Below are 13752 nucleotides of genomic sequence, written 5' to 3' on the forward strand. Positions count from 1 at the left end.
TGAACTTTCCATTAATTTCTGGGATTTTGTCCCTGCCTCTTCTTCACAATATATTACACAGCTTTCAGGGGCATCAGAAACTGAAACACTATCTTCTCCTATTTGAAACGGTTCTAAAGTTGCTTCAATAATGGGCCAATCATTCCATACTGTAAGTGGGATGATTTAACCTTCCCTACTTGCTTGTTTCAATTCTTTGCCAATTTTCCCCAAATCTTTTAGATCTAAAGTTCCCTGTTTTGGAAACCATGGGCAGAATTGTTCTATTGTTTGAAATAGCATAATTAGATTTTCTGTAGAAGCTCTTACTCCCCATCTTCTTAGAAGAATTTTAATGAAGCTGAGATAAGAGGCATATTTACATTCAGTTTGTCCCATTGTTATCCTTGATTTCTCCAAGCACACAAGCTTACTGCATGGCTGACTGTGGACGTACTCGGGAATCTCTCATTGACTGTCCTCAATGCTCACATTCTTAGCATACCTTCACCCTAGAGAAAGGCCCACGTTGGGTGCCAGATGAAGGGGCCAGCCCCTCCACACCTGTGGGTATTTCTCATCAGGCAGGACAAGAGAATGAGAAAAGAAATAAGACACAGAGACAAAATATAGAGAAAGAAAAATGGGCCCAGGGGACTTGTGCTCAGCATACGGAGGACCCGCACCGGCACTGGTCTCTGAGTTCCCTCAGTATTTATTGATTACTATTTTCACTATCTCAGTAAGGGGAATGTGGCAGGAGAGCAGGGTGATAGTGGGGAGAAGGTCAGCAAGAAAACATGTGAGCAAAGGAATCTGTGTCACAAATAAGTTCAAGGGAAAGTACTATGCCTGGATGTGCACATAGGCCAGATTTATGCTTTTCTCCACCCAAACATCTCAGTGGAGTACAGAGTCACAAAGCAGCATTGCTGCCAACATGTCTTGCCTCCTGCCACAGGAATTTTCTCCTATCTCAGAATACAACAAATGTACAATTGGGTTTTATACTAAGGCATTCAGTTCCCAGGGGCAGGCAGGAGACAGAGGCCTTCCTCTTATCTCAGCTGCAAGAGGCCTTTCTCTTTTACTAATCCTCCTCAGCAGAGACCCTTAATGGGTATCAGGCTGAGCAGAAAGTCAAGTCTTTCCCATCCAATGAGGTCATATTTCAGACTATCACATGAGGAGAAACCTTGGACAATACCTGGTTTTCCAGGGCAGAGATCCCTTTGGCTTTTCACAGTGTATTGCACCCCTGGTTACTTGAGAATGGAGAATGGTGATGACTTTTATCAAGCATACTGCCCGTAAACATTTTGTTAGGAAAGCACATCCTGCACAGCCCTAGATCCCTTAAACCTTGATTCTATACAACACATATTTCTGTGAGCTCAAAGTTGGGGCTAAAATTACAGATTAACAGCATCTCAGGGCAAGATCTTCCTTTTCTACATAGACACAGTAACAGACTGATCTCTCTTTCTTTTCCCTGCATACACTAGTCTTCTTCTTTAGTCTGCTAGATATGGGAAGGGTGTTAAGAAAGGATCTCTCATCAATATGACCTAGGCCCCAAAAAGCATGCTTGATTTTTCAATGTGGTAAAGAAATATTTAAACCATGTTTCATGTCTATATGATTATTAGTATTCATATATTATATTCTTTTGTTTTGTTTTTCAGATGGAGTCTCACTCTGTCATGAGGCTGGAGAGTGGTGGCACAATCTCAGCTCACAGCAACCTACGCCTCCTGGGTTCAAGCAATTCTCCTGCCTCAGCCTCTCTAGTAGCTGGGAGTACAGGCATGTGCCAACTTTCCCAGCTAATTTTTGTATTTTTAGTAGAGGCAGTGTTTCACCATGTTGGCTAGGATGGTCTCAATCTCTTGAGCTTGTGATTCTCCAGCCTCAGCCTCCCAAAGTGCTACTATTACAGGTATGAGCCACCACACAGAGCCATATTTATTTATTATAAGTAGTACTTTGCTAAAAGGGAATTTTGATATCTTTACAAGACACAACTAGTCTAATTAAGGAAGGACCACTGCCCACCATGAGGACAGGTATGGGTTGGTGATGCCCTGAGGCTCCAGGTAATCACTGATGTGAATGTCTCCTTCCAAAGCAGGGGCCATGTCTTGTGCAGTGAAGCTCTGTCCCAGCACAGCTAATGGTCAGAAATGGATTCTTCTGGATGTGCCCATTAGGAATCAACAGGGTCTCAGCATCTGATTAGCAGGGAGGGACCCTAAGAAGGGGCTTTACTTGAGTGACTCACACTCATTGCCCACATAGAATGTTCCAGGCCCTGTGTGTGCATCTTGTGTGTATTAACCCACTGATCAGCCACAGAAGAAAGCAAGGAGGTAATAGATTTTTAAACAGAAGTAAAGAACAGGAGGGAATTGATAAAAATGAGGAAATTTCATTTTGTTGCCTGATTTCCTGGGGCAGGACCTCATTAAAAACACAGCTCAGTGCTTTTGATTTTCTTTTTTTCTTGTCTTTTTTTTTTTTTTTTTTTTGGAGACGGAGTCTTGCTCTGTTGCCCAGGCTGCAGTTTAGTGGCACTATCTCAGCTCACTGAAACCTCTGCCTCCTGGCTACAAGTGATTCTCCTGCCTCAGCCTCCCAAATAGCTGGGACTACAAGTGTCTGCCACCATGCTCAGCTAATTTTTTTTTTTTTGGCCCTGAGTCTCGCCCTGTCACCCAGGGTGGAGTGAATTGGCACGATCTGGAGATCCCAAGTACATGGACCAGGGGTCTGCTGGAGTTTGTTTATCTTGGGCTGTGGGTGCATGGGGAGTAGGTAGGGCTCCTGTGACCACAAACCCAAGGCCTCTGGGATCAGAAGGCAACAACAAGGGCCAGGACCTACCCCGGGGCCTGTACTTGCAAGGACCCTCACTCTCATTTGTATGTGGGGTGCCTGAGTGATTTCGGATTCTTCACCTATCCTCATTGGCTCTTCTAGGAGAGATGCCTCTATAACACCTGTAGGTAACCCTGTGTAGGAAAAGATTGCAGAACCCACACGGGCCCATGCTGAGTGAGGCTTTCTCCAGGTGGGCACAAAAACCCCTAGCTCCCCAGCCACTGCCAGAGCTTGGGGTTGGGAGTCCCACATGGAGGCAAATGCAGGGAGTATTGGCAAAGGCAGGGCTGAGTGAAAGGAGAAGAGGAGCACATGGAAAAGACACAGGGGTCTCTGACAGTTCCAGGGCCAGAGGCCCTTGGGAGTGGGAGAGGCATGACTGGGAGATAGGTCCAGGGCTTCTTCTGAGCCCTGAGGCCCCAGCAGGTTTACCTCCATCCCAAGATCTCTCTGGGCTATTGTGCCTGGGAGTCAGGGCTGGCTCCGCTGCAACCCTGTGGGAAGGGCATAGATCCCTCAGGGTCTAAACTTCAACTTTACACATTATCCTCTAATGAGGGCTTTTACCCAGGGACCTCTTGTCCACGGATCCCACGTCTTCTTGCTGGACTCCCAGAGGAAGTTGTCCTGTCAGGGACATGGGATGTTATACTTTCGTCTTACATGGAACCAGCTCTGTCAGGTAGAGTTGTGCCTTTCTAGGTGGCCGCACACACACACACACACACACACACACACACACACACACACATGCTTACCATGTGGTCATTGCAGTGATGCCCACTGGGTTTGGGGTTCTTCCATAGCACCTAGCTGAAAAAAGCCTCACCTAAGGCAAAGAAGAGACGTGGCTTGGACAAAAAAATACTTATTGCATTTCAGGTGCAGCCTTATCAGCTGTAAGGCTGGGCCAGGGGAAACTGGGAAGGGATGGCCCCTCCACTGGGACCTGTCCTAGGCTCTGCCATCATCCTGGCAGCCTTGGAAGACCAGAGGGGTCAGGTCTTCCTTTGCAAGCCAGGCAGCATCACCACCCAGAAGTCCAGGGTGCCTCTTTAGGTCCAGAGAAGCAGCTGTGGAGTTTCCTGCTTTGTGCCTTGCCATGTTCACCAACATAACTTAATACAAATTGGGGAAATTTCTTAATTAATGCTGGGTCTCCCTGCATTGTGGCCATGTTCCAAAGTCCAGGAGAGATGGGCTTATGGCCTTGGGATGCATAAAGTGACGCCAGCCCCATCAGCTCAGGCTGGGGGAGAAAACAGAGGCTCAGGAATATTCTAGAGAGCCTAAGCAAGGGCTTCATAGGAGATTTGGAATCCCAGTGTGGACTCTGGGACTGGAGAATAGGTCAGATCGTTTCCTGACATGAGTTTTGAAGGTTGCTCTGAGCTTGGCAGCAGATGAGCACTTCGAGAAGAACTGGTGACAGGACATGGTAGAAAAGACCCCAAGTGCAGGAATCTCACTGGGGTCTTGGGGGTGCTGCTGCACCCCTTGAAATGGGCAGGAAGAGGAAGTCAGTCAGTCAGTTCTTTCCAATATTTAGCTTGTTGAACACCTTGGGGATTCCACTGAGCCCCTCACCTGAGGGGTTTGCCAATCATTTGCTGCCAGATCATGGGCAAGTTTTTCTCTGGCCAAATCTCAGGTTTATCAGGTTAGAAATGGGGAAAATAGCAACGTGGCTTCGATTCTCCATGAAGAAGAGCTAAGGTCCGGGATGATCAGTACCAGCCGTCTATTGTGCCTCGTGGATGCTCAGTGAACACAGATTCTCACAACCATTATTGGTGCTGAGCTCACCCTCAGCCTCATGCTTACAAAGTGGGGCATGGGAAGTAGAAGCCTCACTGGGCTCAGGTGATCCTCCCATCTCAACTTCTCGGGAAGCTTGGCCTACAGGTGCACACTGCCTCCCTCCAGCTAATATTTTGTATTTTTATTAGAGACAGGGTTTCCTCACATTGCCCATATTCCTCACAAACTCCTGAGCTCTAGCACTCTCCTTCCTTCCTTCTTTCCTTCTTTCTTTCTTTCTTGCATGCTTGCTTGCTTTTTCTTTTGTTCTTTTTTCAGACAGTGTTATGTGGTCACCCAGGATGGAGGGCAGTGGTGCCATCTCAGCTCACTGCAACTTTTGCATCCTGGATTGAAGCGATTCTCCTGCCTCAGCCTTCTGAGTAGCTGGGAGTACAGGCATCTGCCACTATGCTTGGCTAATTTTTTGTATTTTAAGTAGAGATGGAGTTTCACCATATTAGCCAAATGGTCTCGATCTCCTGACCTCATGATCAGCCCACCTTGGCCTCCCAAAGTGCTGATATTACAGGCACGAGCCACTGTGCCTGGGTCTGAGCTTTCTTTGTAGGCCTAATGGTGATGCTCTGATAAGAATCTCTATGTTCAATATTAGTGAAAGGAAAGGACTCTAAGAAGGAGGAAACATGAATTATCAATTTAGAGTAGGAAGGGAGTGGGTGAGATTAAGATTTGGATGAAGGGTCCTGGAAAATGACTGGGGCCAATGGTTGCTGGGAAATCTTCCACTGTGGGAAGATCCCAGAGTCTAAAGGAAAGGTTTCCAGATGATAGCACCATGGCAGGGACATATGGACCCTCGTTCATTTCTTTCTCACATCCTGTAGAGCCCACAGTTTCTACTTGGGTGGCTTCCAGCTTGGGAAAGTCTCCATTCCCAGGTCTGGCCCCAATCTTCTCTCTGGCCTCTGCTCCAGCTCACATTCTCAGATTCCATCTTTGCAAGCTGCTTTTCTGAGAGGAGCCCATCATTTTTGTGGGTAAACATGCTTTACCTTCTAGTAGGGCCAAGACTGTACCTGCCCTCTGTGTTCTCAAAGCCAGTGTTTTGGTTTCAGAGTCAGACCTATTTCTTTTGATGATTCTCCTTTTAATTTCTGAACTCAATCTAGGGTGGGTGAGATGGCTGATGCCTGTAATCCCAGCACTTTGGGAGTCCGAGGTGGGGAGATCATTTGAGGTCAAGAGTTCGAGACCAGCTGGGCCAACATGGTGAAACCCCATCTCGACTAAAAATACAAAAATTAGTGGGTCAGGTTGGAGTGCACCCTTAATTCCCAGCTACTCAGGAGGCAGAGGTGAGAGAATCACTTTAACCCAGAAGGTTGAGGTTGCAGTGAGCTGAAATCGTGCCACTGCACTCCAGCCTGGGTGACAGATGGAGGCCCAGTCTGAAAATCAATCAAGCAATCAATAAATAAACCCAATCATGACAAAAGACTTTCAGTCCTGTCATCTAGATGCCCACAAGACAACTGCCATGTTTTATATTGTCTTGTTTCCTTTCCAGGTTCCCATTAGAACACCTAGTCTCATACTGTCAGTCCCGACCTCACTTGGTCACTTTGCCCTGATTTCCTTCAGTGAAGCCTTCACTTAGTCTTGAGATAGATCACACCCTCAGTGGTTCCTTTCTTCTACTTGAGTGTGCACATGATCTTCTATGTTAGATAGCATAAAACCTAGGTGACAATTTCATATACACAGCCTTTTATTCTGTTTTCTTGGGAATGACATCACTATCTTCTTCAGGCTGTTGTAGCTCTGAAACATTTTGACAACTTGATGGGCCAAACATCCTCCAATAAGGAAACCTTAAAGTTTTTTTTTTTTTGTCTAATATCAGGAACAGATTAATCCCTTCCCTGTATCACTATGAAAGTCATCTATTAGCCAAACTTCATCAATATTTGGGGAATAAATGAACGAATGAGTTTTGGACTTTCACCCTATTACTTATTCTTTTACTTCCATAAATGTGTATCTAATTCAATCAGTTAGTCAGAAGAAAGCTGAAAACTCAATCAGGTTTAACTGGGTGTGACTACAAGATCTAATCAGGTATCACTTTTTGATTGGAAGCTGGTGATTGAGAAGGGAAGAGTGAGGGATAGAAAGGTGTATAAAAGCTCCTGAGGGTACACAGAAGAGACCCACAGTGCTCTTACCTGGAGCTACTGCTTGGTTCTCTGAGAGGTCCCAGGACTCTGCAAAGTGAGTCCAGCGCTGGTAAGTCACCACCTTCTTAGGGTCATGCCCATTTGATCTGCAGCCAGCCAGTCAGGGATGGTGACACACATCCCAAAGTGGCACAGAATATTTTTCTGTCTGTTTTGTGAGATGAACAGATTTAGACTTTCATTTTTCCTCTAAATGTAGTTTTGTCTTCATCCATCAAATTGTGATTTGTGCTTGGTTTTGTCATTTTAAAATTCTTAGCGAATGAATTTTTTTAAAATATATTAAAAATTTACAGTTAGATGAATTTTTATTTCTTGACATTTGAAGTTATTTGTTTTTGTGCCCTTCAATTACAGTTCATAGACTTGGTGTTATTGTGATTCTCCAAGTGTGCTTTCATTTTCATAAAATCCCACATACCAATCTCAAGAGTGCAGTTTTGCTCAGATCATGGGATTTATTTTTGCCCCTAGGATCTGTCCAAAAGTGAGTAATTGTGAGTATGTGGAAGTGATGTGTATTGGAACCTTCATCTTAGAGTTACAGTGCTCTAGAATAGCATCATAGCACTTTTACAGTTTCTGGTTAATTTTTTTTTTTTTTTTGAGATGGAGTTTCCCTATTGTTGCCCAGGCTGGAGTGCCATGGTGTGATTTGGCTCACCGAAACTTCTGCCTCCCGGTTACATGCGATTCTCCTGCTTCAGCCTCCTGAGTAGCTTGGATTACAGGCACTCACCACAATGCCCAGCTAATTTTTGCATTTTTAGTAGACACGGGGTTTCGCATGTTGGCCATGCTGGCCTCAAACTCCTGACCACAGGTGATATGCCCACCTCGGACTCCCAAAATGCTGGGATTACAGGAGTAAGCCACTGCGCCCAGCTACAGTGAGCATTTCTATACATACCTTCCAAATGCTGTGGAATACCATCACACCACTTTTACAGCTCCAGTGAATTATTTTGTTTTTTTCTGGGATGTATTCTAACGCTGTCACCCAGACTGGAGTGCAGGGCACTGAGCTGGACTCCCTGGAAACTCTGCCTCTGGGGTTCAGGTGATTCTCCTTCCTCTGCCTCCAAAGTAGCTAGGATTACAGTCATGCATGATCATGCTTGGCCAATATTTAAATTAATTAATTTATCAATTTGCTTATTTTTGAGTCAGAGTCTAACTCGGTCACCCAGTCTGGAATGCAGTGGTGCGATCTCGGCTCACTGCAACTGTAGCAGGACGAGTCGCAGACAAAACTCCTCAGACACCAGATTAAAGAAGGAAGAGGTTTTTTATTCAGACGGGAAGGTCAGCAGACTGGTGTCTTAAGAGACAAGCTCTCCGAAAAAGAAACTCCTAGCCCTTTTAAGGGCTTGCAACTCTAAGGGGTCTACGTGAAAAAGTCATAATAGATCAACTAAGCATGAGGAACGTGACTGGGGGCTACATACATCAGCTAACAGAACAAAAGGTTTTACAGTGCTTTCTTATACAATGTCTGGAATTTACAGATAACACCAGTAGTTTTGGTCAGGGGTTAATATTATTATTATTTTAGCCACCAGGGCCAGGTGGTGGTGCCAACATCATCTAGCTATTTATCTTACTTCTGTTTCTTTCCAACTTTTTGCTTTCTCCCTTTTCTCCTGTCTTACAAACTAGGGAAAAGGGGAGGTTGGGGAGAAACTGAGAAGGACAACAGGAGAAGTGTTAGCCTCATACCATACAACCTCTGCCTTCTGGAGTCAAATGATTCTTAATTTTTTTATATTTAGTAGAGACATGGTTTCATTATGTAGGCCAGGCTGTTCCTGAACTCCTGACCTCAAGTGATCTGCCTGCCTTGGCATCCAGCACTCTTGGGATTACAGACATGAGCCACAGCAACGGGTCCATTTCTGGTAGAAAATTTTCAAAATAAAAAATAATGGCATCGATTTTAGGGAGTCCCTTTAGTGTTCCCCCAGCGTGTTCATGCTGTGAACTGAGAATGTAGGCTGTCTGGGGCCAGAGGACACTCTCATTCTCATTGCTTTAGGGTGGTAAGTGACAAAAAATTTTTCCTCACAGAGGTGGAGCTTGGCTTTCAGGATCCTCAGTGGCACTGTCCGGTGGTTCTGGGATTCAGTGGAGCAATGGATGAAAGTTAATAAGCCAGTAGTGTCTTTGACCCCTCCCTTCTTAGTGTTTGGAAGACATTCTTCCTGGTACCAGTAGAAGCAGAAGTATAGATTGAAGCCACCAAGGGCAGAGTGGAACTGGAGTAAACTGGTAATTTTTCTACCTCTACCAGAGCAATGATATTGGTCCTAGGATCAGGACCAATGATGAGGTGATTGTGTTTGCCCTGAAAGTGATACATTTTCCCTGGATTTGTCTTCTAGAGATTTTCCTTGCAGATCCATCAGGATGAGCATCCAGGCCCCACCCAGACCCCTGGAGCTGGCAGTGCAGAGCCTGCTGAGAGACCAAGCCTTGGCCATCTCTGCCATGGAGGAGCTGCCCAGGGTGCTCTATCTCTCACTCTTCATGGAGGCCTTCAGCAGGAGACACTTCCAGACTCTGTCGGTGATAGTGCAGGCCTGGCCCTTCACCTGCCTCCCTCTGGGATCGCTGATGAAGACGCTTCATCTGGAGACCTTAAAAGCATTGCTGGAAGGACTTCATATGCTGCTTACACAGAAGGTTCGCCCCAGGTGAGGTGACCCAGGAGGGCTGGTAGATAGGACTCAAGTGTCCAGGGAAAGAACAGTAGGGTCAGGCAGAGAAATAGCCCAAGGGTGGCCCAGAGTCTTCTGATGGTGTTGGCAAGGAAGGTCAGGGAGGCTTTGGCCATTGTCCAGATCCTCAGAGAAAGGACTGCTCACCATACAGGGTCCACCGTGGGAACAGAAACCTGCCTTTACTCAGTGGAAGGTAAAGGGAATAGAAGTGGGGACCAGTCAGAATCAAAAAGGAAAAGGGATTGAGAAAAGACAAAGAGAACAGGGAGCACTGAGGACAGGAGTAGCTGAGTTATGGGATGAGAATGAAAGCAAAGGTCAGGGATGGGTCCTTCTAAATTCTGAGCCTCGCCATTACTTTACCCACAGGAGGTGGCAACTTCAAGTGCTGAATTTGCAGGATGTTGATGAGAATTTCTGGGCCATATGGCCTGGAGCCTGCACCCTGTCCTGCTTCCCAGAGGCCATGAGTAAGAAGGAGACAGCAGAGGACTGTCCAAGGATGGAAGAGCACCAGCTCTTAAAGGTGTTCATAGATGTTTGCCTCAAGGAAATACCTCAGGATGAATGCCTGAGATACCTCTTTCAGTGGGTTTACCAAAGGAGAGGTTTGGTACACCCGTGCTGTAGTAAGCTGGTCAATTATCTAATGCCGATTAAATATCTCAGAAAGCCATTGAAAATAATCCACCTGAATAGTATCAGGAGCTGGAAACGCGCAACATGTCCTGGCCACAACTGATAAGAAAGCTTCTTTGTTACCTGAAGGAGATGAAGAATCTTCGCAAACTCGTTTTCTCCAGGTGCCATCATTACACGTCAGACAATGAACTCAAGGGATGGTTAGTTGCCAAATTCAACTCTGTGTTCCTCAGGCTGGAACACCTCCAGTTGCTTAAAATAAAAGTGATCACCTTCTTCAGTGGACAACTGGAACAGCTGATCATGTGAGAAAGGATCATACATTTTGTATGCAGACCACAGCACAGCCTTGTTTTGTTACAGCAAACACTAGAAGATGTGTAGCGTGTGCCAGCCAGTAGCAACGACACAGTGAAGTGGACACCAGAAGGTCAACACATTGTCCCATTCAGTGTTCCATGTCCTGGAGTGGCTATCACAGGATTGCTCCAATAAGGGCAGAGGTGTCACCTGAAGTAAAAGCTAGAGAAGGACATCATGTACAAGCTAGTTAGTGGGGTTTTCAGCTCTATTGGGGATGCAATTGACATGGGAAATGGGTGCTTCTGGGATGGAGGTGAGGGAGTAGGCATGACAGTGGTAAAAAGTGATAGCTGGTTTGCAGTTGCAGGCATGTCAGGGAGCTCCTGCCGACAGGTAGCCCTAGCTGATGTCCCTAGACCTTGCTGAATTGAGTTGTTTCTGCACATCTCCCACCGGGTTCCTGTGGCTCAGAGATGAAGTTTTCTGCTAAAAGATGAAATAAAAAGGCTTTAGAGATTTTGTGGCCTTGAACCAATCACACAAGCAATGGTGAAAGGGCTGAGGCTAACATGGGACTGCCCCTGAATGATCAGGGTCCTCATCATGCAGCAACTTGCATGCCGACCATCATCAGATGGTGGGAGCAAACGTGTTTGTTTGAAGCAGGCATTTTCCTTGAGGTTATTCCCCACTACCTTCATCTAGCTGGTACCATTGCCCAGAACTAACTTCTTGATCTCCACAGGTGCCTCCAGAACCCCTCGGAGAACTTGGAATTAACTTGTGGCTACCTATTGGAAGAGGATGTGAAGTGTCTCTCCCAGTACCCAAGCCTCAGTTACCTAAAGCATCTGAATCTCAGCTATGTGCTGCTGTTCCGCATCAGTCTTGAACCCCTCGGAACTCTGCTAGAGAAAATTGCTGCCTCTCTCGAGACCCTCATGTTGGAGGGCTGTCAGATCCACTACTCCCAACTCAGTGCCATCCTGCCTGGCCTGAGCCGCTGCTCCCAACTCACCACCTTCTACTTTGGCAGAAATTGCATGTCTATGGACGCCCTGAAGGACCTGCTGTGCCACACCAGTGGGCTGAGCAAGTTAAGCCTGGAGAAGTATCCTGCCCCTGAGGAGAGTTTGAATTCCTTGGTTCGTGTCAATTGGGAGATCTTCACCCCACTTCAGGCTGAGCTGATGTGTACACTGAGGGAAGTCAGGCAGCCCAAGAGGATCTTCATTGGTCCCACCCCCTGCCCTTCCTGTGGCTCATCACCATCTGAGGAACTGGAGCTCCATCTTTGCTGCTAGGGAAGGCGTGCCTAGCGGGGTAGATAAATCCAAAGTATTCTTCCAGGCTCTTGGACACTAAAATCTACTATGTGGGTGCAAGCTGTTTTTCTATTTTCTTATTTCCATTTTTAATAATTCCAAAATTTTTATTAAAGACAATTTGAGACAGTGTTTCTCTATATTGCTCCAGCTGGGCTTATGGGATCCTCCTGCCTCAGCTTCCTAAAGTGCTGGGATTACTGGCATGAGTGACTGTGTCCAGGCCACATGCAACTTAAAGGAATAACAGGTAAGTGCTCAGTGTGAGGGAAAAAAAAAAGATAACAGCAGGGGGCAAGGCTGGAGGAAAATGTTGAGGCGACCTCAATGAGAACTTCAGGGACCCGTGTCCTACAGAGTCAGAAAGAGAAGCTAAAGTTCTGCATTCATGAGAATGTTATCCCTGCAAGGATGGTTACCAAGGAATATCAGAAACAAAGAATGCCTGAATGAAAACTTTTAACCTGTTGTAGCAAATTATCCATCAGAAATCTCTAGTTATTGAGTTACTGATGGAAAAATAATGAAATACTAATTTGTCTGTGATTGAGTTTCAGCTGTAGAACATCAAAGCAACCAAATAAAATCTGATCATTTTGAGTATTTCCCGCCCATTCTTGTTCTTTGTTTTATTTTGGAGACAAAAATCTCACTTTGTCATTTAGGCTGGAGTGCAGTGGTGCAATCTGGGCTCACCACAGTCCTTTCCTTCAGGACTCAAGTGATACTTGCACCTCAACCACTCAAATAGCTGGGACTGCAGGCACGTTCCACCAAGCATGGCTGATTCTTGTATTTTTAATAGAGACGGGGTTTTTCCAGGTTGATCAGCCTGGTCTCAATATCCTGGCTTCGAGTGATCCACCGACCTTGGCCTCCCAAAGCGCTGGGAAAACAGGCATACAGATGATCCCCACGCATTCTTTACTTCTCCTCAGTCATCAGTTTTTTTCTTACTTTTTTGCCCACGGGGAGCAGCTCGGTCAGGCACAAAGGGACGGGCAGAGAGGGGCTCCAAGGAGAAGATAGGAATGGGGTGGTGTCCCACTCGCACAAGATGTGTGGATGCCAGGCCCAGAAGGCAGAGCTGGGGCCATCCATCAGGGGGCCAGGGTGAGAAGCAGAAATGGCACCTGCTTCAAGGACCTGGCCAGCTATCTGGCCACTGTGCCCATCCTGCTAACAGTGTCAAGCTCCCGGGTCTTGAAGGGAGGTTCTATGCGGATCCACCCCAGGCTGTGTTTCCAAGATCCACCCACCATAGGGGTGACCAGTCTGATTGCTGGGCCTGGGAACCAAGAACCACTCCTGGAGGCACCCCCCTTGGCAGGGTCATGAGCCAGGCCTGTGCTCCCTGTCCCTGAGGCAGCCAACTGTGCCACCCTCACCCTTTCATGGCAAAATGGGACCTGGTCCCAGGTCTGGAGTCTCCACCACAGCCTCTACCTCACTGCCCACTGCCTGCTGTTAGCCTGTGAGCTTCTGGATGAGAGTGCAGTTGGGGCTTGTTAAACCACACCCAGGAGCATTGGGTTTGTTTGTGTGGGGTTGGCCAGAGCTGCTGTGAACCTGCATCTCACCTGTCACCTCTGCAGGGAAACACACAGAGAGGGCACAGCCGAGGCTGCATACACTTCGGAGCTGATGGAGCCTGGGAGAAGAGGGAGTCCTTGTCCTCCCGAGTTGGCAGGGCAGTCACTCCAAAGGTGTAACTGAAGCTGTCCAGGTCACAGTTACCAACTGAGGTCCCCCAGTGCTCTCGAGGGTCCAGGAGATCCCCCTTTCTCCTGCAGCTTGGGGGTGTCTGCTCTCACTGCCTCATCTCTCATGGCACCTGCTCTAATTTTGGAGTGTGGTTGTGGTCAAGCCCGGATGCTGTCGCAGCCCAGGTGGGTCTGTGCA

General features: G+C 46.8%; 1 pseudogene; it reads left to right on the plus strand.

Annotated features, from left to right (window-relative positions):
- The first annotated feature begins 9266 nt into the window (after window positions 1-9266).
- On the plus strand, window positions 9267-11829 carry LOC129014220 (PRAME family member 1-like; annotated as a pseudogene).
- The last annotated feature ends 1923 nt before the right edge of the window (window positions 11830-13752 follow it).

This window comes from Pongo pygmaeus, chromosome 1, assembly GCF_028885625.2.
Source record: "Pongo pygmaeus isolate AG05252 chromosome 1, NHGRI_mPonPyg2-v2.0_pri, whole genome shotgun sequence".
Classification (NCBI taxonomy): domain Eukaryota; kingdom Metazoa; phylum Chordata; class Mammalia; order Primates; family Hominidae; genus Pongo; species Pongo pygmaeus.